Source organism: Halichoerus grypus, chromosome 8, assembly GCF_964656455.1.
Source record: "Halichoerus grypus chromosome 8, mHalGry1.hap1.1, whole genome shotgun sequence".
NCBI lineage: Eukaryota > Metazoa > Chordata > Mammalia > Carnivora > Phocidae > Halichoerus > Halichoerus grypus.
The window spans coordinates 133209313-133219147 of NC_135719.1; positions in this window are offsets into that span (position 1 = coordinate 133209313).

Consider the following 9835-nt stretch of genomic DNA (forward strand, 5'->3'; position numbering starts at 1 on the left):
ATAGTGTATTCGATGGAATTTTGAATGTAATGGTAAAAGCTAAAATAAAACATGCAAATAAACCTTATAGAATTAGTTAAATAAACCACACCAATAATTGAAATAGAATACCATGTAGAAATGCTTAATTGTAGAACAGTAATTAAAGGTATAGAAAAAGTTATGGTGTACTAAAATTTTTAAATATCAGATTTTTTTTTTAATTTTATTTATTTGACATAGAGACAGAGACAGAGGGAACACAAGCAGGGGGAGTAGGAGAGGGAGAAGCAGGCTTCCAGCTGAGCAGGGAGCCCGATGCGGGGTCGATCCCAGGACGATGGGATCATGACCCGAGCTGAAGGCAGACGCTTAACTGTCTGAGCCACCCAGGCGCCCCTAAATATCAGATTTTTAATTTAAATTTTTAAATATCAGATTGCAAGCCAATCTGTATTATATTATCATATATATTACATATCTATACACACATACCATCATATAATAAAATGCTTAAAGCTATTTCTATCTCCCGCTCTCTCTCTATACCTTCAAATTGCTAATTTCTTCTTTTGGGTAAAATAAATTAAGAGCCATATGATTTTTCTACATTTAGTTTTAAACTCTTTCCAACAACTAAATATTTCCTTCATAATAAGAAAAAAATTAAATGCTTGAAATAGTAACCTCGCTATGTTACAGGAAACAGACAAAATGTTATATATAATGAAAATAAACCAACAATTCGGTGGGCAGCCCAGGAATTCATCACTCCAACAGTACAAATGAGGCATTTTGCTCTGGGTACTCTCAAATCTCCACTTGTTAGCAACCCTTTAAACAGAAAATATTCCGTTCTTTACTTCTATCCAAGAATTGCTGAGCTATGTTAGAGAGTCATGTAACTAGGCTAAGTGGATCCTCTGAAAATGCCTTCTTTCTCCACTCAGCGCTTCTCGGTAACCCTTTTATTCACTCATGGCTGAATCCCTATACAATTTCCCAGAGGAGCTATTCCAAAGCATACTCAATTTACTCAAGCCCCTGAATTCACCCTGCCTCCCCCATTCTCATCAGGTGACGCTGTCATCTGTTTCGCTCAGATTAAGCCTGGCAGGTTTGAACTTCCTAACCCTCTGGAGCCAGTGCTTGAGGGGAACAAAGAGATGCCCTGGGAGCAAATAAAAATAAGAGTAATAAGTTCAAATACAATGGTTCCTATATTAAACCCATATCTCCTATATCCGCCTCTTATTTCTATTTTCTCACTGATAACCTTTCATCTTTTCCTACTTCTCTCTCTTTTTGCTTTATATTAAAAATTCTAAAAGAGAACCCTCAAATATAAAGTTACTATAGGAAATTCTTTGAAAATTAGCATGACGCCAAATCAAATGAATTGTTGGAAAAAAAAATACAAAAGTGGCTTATGAGATAGATGTTTGCTTCAGAGAGGAAAAACATTTGTACAAATACTGCTTTCATCAGTGATGAGGAGGAGGAGGATGATAAGTAGGATTTACTGAGAACTCTGCCTTTTAATTATTTTAATCCTTTCTCTCTCTCTCTTTTTTTTTAAGATTTTATTTATTTATTTGGGAGAGAGACAGTGCATGAGCCAGGGGTTGGAGGGAGACAGAGTGAAAGGGAGAAGCAGACTCCCCCTACGCAGGGAACCCAACGTGGGGCTGGATCCAATGACACTGAGATCATGACCTGAGCCAAAGGCAGCCACCCAACCAGCTGAGCCACCCAGGCACTCCTATTTTAATCCTTTCAACACCACAATGAAATGGTAGTGTTATTACCCTCGTAGAACCAAAAACGAAACTGAGATTTTATCTTCTTATTTATTTGCTCAAGGTATTAAGGTTATCAAGTGATGAAGTGAAGATTCAAACACAATTCTGACACAAAAGTTCATATTATTATCACTATTCTCTACTGCCTCGTTAATCACACGTTCGCAACTAAAATCCCCTAGGACCTTACCTAAATGTATTAAATTCAAGTAATGAAATCTTACCTGCACTAGGTGAGGAAGGTGTTTCTATGCATGACATAACAGTGAAAAAGACAGTCAATGAAGTGACAGTGAGAGAAATTCCCAGGCAACAAAGGACATGTCTGCATGGATTCATGAGAAGAAGGAAAAAAAAAAAAAAAAGAGGAGAGGAAAGAGAGAAAGAGACGAGTTTATAAACAGTTTAACATATGCACTGAGAATGCATGTTAGTGGGGGATATTTTCTCTGTGCTTGCTACTTTCTTTCTGCCTTGATCGTTTTCCTTGTGCGCAGCATTACTCTTGTGCTTACAGATCTGGAATTTCTATTATCCATTACCCAGAGTTTTGGGTAATATCATCCTTGTGTAGGTTATAAATCATGAATCTTAATATATGCTATAAAGTATATTTGTCTATATCTTCTTAAAAAATCAAAGCCAGGAATCTGGGTCTAAATGGGTTATGCATTTGTTATTAAGTGCAGATTTAAAGTCTGTTAAATGATGTTGGACATATGTCATTGCTTTCACTGTTGAACATGTTGTCAATTAGTTGAAAAATCCCATGGACTCCTGCTTATGGCTTCCTATTATGAAATGCCCATTTATTTCCCCAACAGATTACTCTATAACCTGTACATACTGTGTTTTGATTTAAAAGTTTTTATATACATATCTTTAGTCATGTTTCCTGAATTAAAATGATAAATACCAGATTTTTTACTTGCTTTCCTTGAACCTCCTATAAATTTCCATTTATTCACTTTGATGTTTGTTGAGTTCTCTGAATTCCTTTCATCTGTTGTGTAATATGATCAACAGAGTATTGTAGTAAGATTCAGAAGACCTGGGTTTCAGTAAAATTTTGCCACCAACTAGTTGTATTTTCTTTTGCCAATTACTTCACTTCTCTGGGATTCAATTTCCTTGTGTCGGAAGAGGCTATTGTACTGGATGAGATAATGATCAGATCCCCCCCCCCTTTTTTTTTCCCCGTAAAGGACATATACTAAAATATGATTTTATTTTATTTTATTTTTTAATTTTCAAGAAAGGAAGCCTAGAATCAAAATCAAGATCCAGCTCAGGCATTTTCTCTCCAAGAAAGTCCAGTTTGGGGTTTGTCTTCTTATCCTGTGTTTCCAACCTCCCTAGCTTTTAATGTAATTTTCAAACTATCAATTGATATTATCTCTTACACTAAAGTGCAAGTTTTTCAAAAGCACAAGGCTGCCTTACCCCTGTCTCCCCCACCTATCCCCAATGTTAAGCACCATATCTGGCTGTAGCAGATTTTTTTTTTTTTTATTTCTGTCTCCCTTGCATGTCTTCCCTGCTGAAACTGCTTGGTTCTCAGTCCGTGCAATTCTGGGAAGCTGTCAGTTGATGGACTCCACACGCATGATCCTTTCTAGGGCAGACTCTTCCTCCTCATCCTTTGAATTTCAACTAGAGGTAGTTAGGAAGACAGCAGGATCTTCCAACCAATGGAGACACTCTTAGAACCCAGAGTCTGTCTCCAGTGCTGGCTCCCACCTCTTCAATCTTAGTCACTGAGATCTTCCTTTGATTCTGTGAGGAACTGAATGTTCTTATAATAAACCTGTCCTTTTTCTGAAATTAAACACACACCAGGTTTCTGTTGCTTGTACTCAAAGAAATGTATTTGACTTCGTAGGTAGGGACAGATCCAGGTTTTCAGGAGACTGATGCTTGTATAATTTTAGAATCTCATTTTAAGAAAAAGAATGTAGGTTGTGAATATAAAATTAGGTAGAAAACTGTATATATAAAGTGTATACACATACATTACATATACGTGTCTATATATAATGTGTATTTATAGTGCCTATATATACACATGTAGTATATATATATATGCAAATTTTAAACACGCAAATTTTAAAAAGCTGACAAATACCACAAAAATAAAAAATCCAAATAACTCAATTTTTTATTACTAATTTTTCCTGATATGTCTCTGTAATATTTTTATATACATTTTTGTCTGTTTTATTTATTAGATGGTTTCTTCTTATGATAAGAATTTTAATATCATATCTCTCATATCTACAGTAAGAATAGAAAGATAATTTGGTTTTTCATTAGTCATGGTTGATTGAATTTTTATTATTATAATTGAACATGTAGACAAGTTTCTTTCAGCTTCACACCTATTTGGTAATCATGTAAGTTTTTGTATGGTCAATTTGGGGATTTAACTGATTTCAGAGTGTTTAAAGTGTGTGTGTGTGTGTGTGTGTGTGTGTGTGTGTGTGTATTGACAAACCTAAGTTCTCTTTCATTTTCTGATACATATCACCAGTTTTGGACCAAAATCTGCATTGTACTCATATATTACGAATTCTGTCTTATTTTTTGGTGGTATTAGTACGTTTTTGTAAAGTCAGCAAAATAATTAAATCTTTTACCACATATTCATGTAATAGTTTCTTTTTTATTAAGTAGATTAGTAACAATAAAAAAACATCTATTACTTCTATTTGAAACTCATCTATTTCTCAAAATAAGTTACTGCTTTTGGTATAATGTAAAAACTTCTAGTTACAATTTCCTTCTCAATATCAAAATCGTGTCTATCAAGTTCATCACTCATATTTATAACTTGTATTTCATGTTCCATTCACTTTACCTTAAAATTTTCTCAATTATGTAAAAAATTTAAAGTGATAAAAGAAGGTACACAACATATATGTCCAAATAAAGGGTCTGTAATTTCTCGTTTTACTAAAATATTCCAAGACATCTTTCCACTTAAGAAGGTATATTAAACTTTTGCAAATATGCCATTCCCATTAAACAAGAAAAGTCAAATTCATTGTACACACTTTATATGTGCCAAAAATTTTAATACATTCTTTTGATATATCCCTGACCAACATTTTAGGTGTTAGATCTTTGAAAAATTTGTCACAAGCTAGCTTCTAGTTGCATATATTTTGAACATTTATCTACCCCATTAAGCACATACTTGCAGTGCCAAGCACTGTGGGACACATTCTTTTGTATTGTGATAAGCACGAGTCAGCACAAGTATGGCCAGCAATAACAATACCTGAAACTTAAGTGAACCAAATAAATATCATCCCCAAACCCTCAACTAAATGTACACTCAAACTCACCTTCTACTCTGCCAAATCCTAAAATTGCCTCTGATCACTCCAAGGGCACCCGGCATGAGGGGAGATGTGAGCTAGGGGAACCTAAAGTGGTAAAAGCTGAGGTCTTGATCAATTGCGATGAAACTATCTTTCCTTGGGACGTTATACAAGGACTTGTATATACAAGGACTTGTATATACAAGCTTCTCCCAGGACTTGGAAGAGGACCTTACAAGTTGCAGTCCCTGAATCGTTAAGTTTCCTGAATTTCACAGGGAATCCTTGGTGTAAAGTTGGTATTAAAAAGACATCATTGCTGTTTGTTGTTATAGGGAAGAAAGAGTCCATAGTATACTAAGCACGTCCAAAGCAGAAGAGACAACCGGAGAGAAACTAATACACCGTACTTTTCATTTACAAACAGACTCCCTTTGGGAGGTTTTGGTCCAGGGGAGTCTTCACTAACTACATCAGTGGGGATGTCTGCTGGAAGACCAGGCAATTCTCTAGCATGGTGACCGGGATACTGCTCTGCCCTTAAAGCAGCAGAGGCTGGTCTCCTTCTTCAGGAGAAGTTGTGAAAAAATAACAAAGCCCAGTGAACAAGATGTGCTCTTTAAGAGTCTATCAGCCAAACCTTCAGGCATCTTCTCCTGCTTAATCCATTTTCCTTTCCCTTTGACGCTGACAAGTTGAAGGATTAAGTGCCTAATTCCAATTGTTCTACAAGGCTTTGAAAAGATACCAGGGCACCAAATCTGAAAGCACTTAAAAAAAAAAACAAAGCTCCTGATGCAAATGACAGTTGTATTAAAAAGCAAATGGTAAAGTCACTGTTCTATTTTAGTCTTACCAGAAATTTGCGTCCTTTTAAAACTCTGATTTTTCATATTTTCACAGTATTTCCTATCTATCCCAATCCCCTACCTGCTTGCCCCACTTCATAAATGTAGCTAATATTAGGCAGGAAATTAGACCACCTCAACGATCATATTCTCCATATTTGTAAATTAGAAATGTTTAAGTAACTGATTTTTGGAAATTGAAGTATTCCATCTTACCTTTAAAAAGAAAAACAAATTATAACCCTAATAGTATAAATCTAATTATAGATTTGTGTTTGCACGTGTGTGTGTAAGAGACAGAGATAGAAAAATGGTTAAAACAACATTAAAAAGCTACTTTGCCCAATGTACACCAATCTAGAGATCATGTAATATACTTGTGAATGAATGGGGATACCTAGAAAACAATTCATACATTAAACTTCTGCAGTAATCATCAGACACAGAACATCTAAATCTGCTCTCAAAGGCAATACTGTTTGAACTGTGTGCCCCTACAGTGTGGGAATTTTTTCCCTGTTGTAATACACAGGAAAAAAAAAATGTACATTAATTTCTTCCCCACCCCAGAACATGGAAATAGAAGTGGAAAAACAATTTAAACTCTAAAATTGCATCAGTAAACCAAAATATAATGCTACCCTTGAATTTATCTGCAAGTCTCCAAAACTCTGATCGGAGTCCAAGTCAATGGTATGGTAAACTGCTGACGTATGTTAAGAGATACCAAACAAATTCCTGAAAATATCTATCCCCTCCCCAGAGCATTTCCTCCGACACACAGGAGATTTTATTTTTCAGCCTCTCTCGGCCTGTCTGTGCGGGCCTATATTTACACTCATGCTCATGCACCTACAAATAATGGCATTTATGTGAGCTAACTCACATCTTTAATTCCAGAAGTTTCCTGCTCATTTAAGCAGGATCCTGGAGGCAGAATTCATGGGGGATTAACACTCTAAAGCATCCTTTCACCATGAATCTCAAGTCATCTTTCACATTTTAATTCATTCTTGGAAAGCCATGGAGAGGAAGTTAACTGCCATGCCTGTTTTTCAGAAAGGTTCCCTTAAATAGGGAGAGATTCAAGTAGGCTGGATATGTTTAATTCAAGCACACCAAATCAAACATGAAGCATCTTAAAAGGTGAAATGTTTGCATTTTAACCTAAAAAAAATATTCTCTTTAAAAGAGGTATCATAAAAACCCCAAACAGCGTTATAATCAGCTGTGTCAAGTAAAGTACACTCTTGGACAAATAAACGTTTTATTTAAATGGCTGTGTTGGTACCGGCTAAAACAAGAAAACCATAATGGAGACTAAATCTGTTTATGATTAAAATTTAACATGCATATTTTTCATATGGCTTAGAACATAAGGGTAAACAAGACCCTTTCATTATATGTATGAGAGAATAGAGCACACTGTAAATATAAATGAAATGTAGTACATTTGTTTTATCTTTTCTCACAATACCACAAGATATATTTTCAAATAAAACAAAACAAAAATGAATGTAGTATAGGGTATGTAATAAATTGTGGGGTTAAACTATACATTTTTCCCTAGGACATTAGAAATTTAAACATAGGAGGATGTAACCTTAGGAAAATTAAACTATGAATGCTAATATCCCAAATCGAGAACAGAGTGCTTTGGTTTGATAAGGTTGATGCCTTGTCAACTTCCAGTCACTGACCAAAGCTGCCAAAATCCAATTTATTTTGAAGATAAATGTTTTCAGGAAGTGAACCACTCCAAAGTGACTTCTCTCTGCTTTCCCATAGTTGAAATTGGAAAAAAATGTTTAAAGAAGGTTGAAGGAAAATGATAAATAAAAATAATTATATTTGAAAGTATTTTCAATGATAATTAGAAAATTTTAAAATGGAGAAAAAGTAACTAGGATTGTTTTCTGAGTAATTAAAAGATTCCTAAAAAAAAAAAAAAATAGATACACACACACATGTATGTGTGTGCCTCATAATCAAGTCACAAAAGAATTTGTGGCTTGGAAACAGAGTTCAGGTGGTTATATGCCATGATTTTAGACTATCCTTAAATATGGTCACACAAGTTTAAATGGCATTAATTATCCTTCCCTGATCTGGTAACCTTTCAATAAAAATTTGGTAGATTAATTCAAATAAAACACATATAGGGCGCCCTGCTTAGCTCAGTCAGTTAAGTGTCTGCCTTCGGCTCAGGTCATGGCCCCAGGGTCCTGGGATCTGAGTCCCAGTATCAGGCTCCCTGCTCATCCAGGAGCCTGCTTCTCCCTCTGCCTGTCACTCACTCTGCTTGTACTTTCTCTCTTTCTCTGTCAAGTAAATAAATAAAATCTTAAAAAAAAATAATAAAATAAAATAAAACACATATATAAAAAAAGCTTTTTTAATGTATGTGAATTCATGTATATGAATTCGTGCATATGAATATATGTATTCATGTATATAAATATATAAATATACATGTCTAACAACATGTTCAATGGCTTTTACTATATTTACATAATTGTGTAACCATCCCCATAATCAATGTTCAAACATTCTCATCACTTCTAAAAGAATCTGCTAATTGACCATTAGCTAAAATATTTATGTATATTCCCACTTTTGATCTCTCAATTTGGAGTATTCAGGTGTTCTAACTGTGTATACCTTGTAATGCCTTCTTTTATTGAGCCTGAGAGAGTGGGATGTCACAATCAATGGTTTAATTTTCCATCTCTGCAGTCAAGTGGCCTGTGTTTCTTTTTTCTTTTTTTTTTTTTTAAGATTTATTTATTTATTTGAGAGAGACAGAAAGAGAGAGAGAACAAGTGGGGGGAGTGGGAGCAAGGGTGAGAGGGAGAGAATCTTCAAGCAGACTCCTCACTGAGCACACAGCCCAACATGGGGCTCAATCTTTCAACCCATGAGATCATGACCTGAGCCAAAATCACGTTTCCGACGCTTAACGGACTGAGCCACTCAGGTGCCCCCAAATGGCCTGTGTTTAAATCCTGGTTCCATTTTGTACAAGTCTGGCCTCTCCATAAACCTCTTAGTGCTCAGCTTTCTCCTCTGTAGAATGGGAATGAAGGTAATAATAGTAACCTCATCATAGCACTATTGGAAAAAGTAAATTAAATAAGAAATAGAAAGTATTTGAACAGTTCTTAGTATATAAGCTAGCCATTTTCATCAATGCAAATAGTTTTAGATTCTGGTCTATCAAGAGAAAATAGTTGTGTTATCAAATTTCAGCTATAACAGATAAAGCTAGAAAGAAGAAAGTCATCTGTTTTGAATTTGTGAATTTTTTAATGTAAAAAAAGATGAAATTTTCTCAGTAGGATCCATGAAATAATTCAAAGTTCTTTTGAATTATGTAAATCATGCTAAAAGTAGATAGTAATTGAGAAGATAAGAATATCTCTTTTTATGCCATTCAATTTAAGTTTCTTACTCAGAATCGAATGAATGATAACTTAAAATCAGAAGTATCTCTTCATGATGCAGATCAATGCTGTGTTTGGAGAATCAGTCAACATATATATTTAGTGTGAACCGAGAGTGAGCATGCTGGTCATAAGGCAGTTGCTGGATTTATCCTCAGGTGGATCAAATTAACTTCATCCGGCAGGATGTCAGTCACTGCTGGAATGCCCTTGTTTGTGTATATAATGTCGCCTTTGGAAGCCAGGAGATGTCCCTGGGAGGTCCCACCCACAGCAGACATGACATTGTGCCCGGCTCCTCTCCCCACTTCACACCAGCATGAACTCACTGAACTTTAGTTGAACTTTCCTGCTCAGTCGAGCACATTTTTAATACAATCTATCCTATTTAAGCCTAATTTGTATTTCATTTCACAAACTTGCCATTTAACACAAGCCCA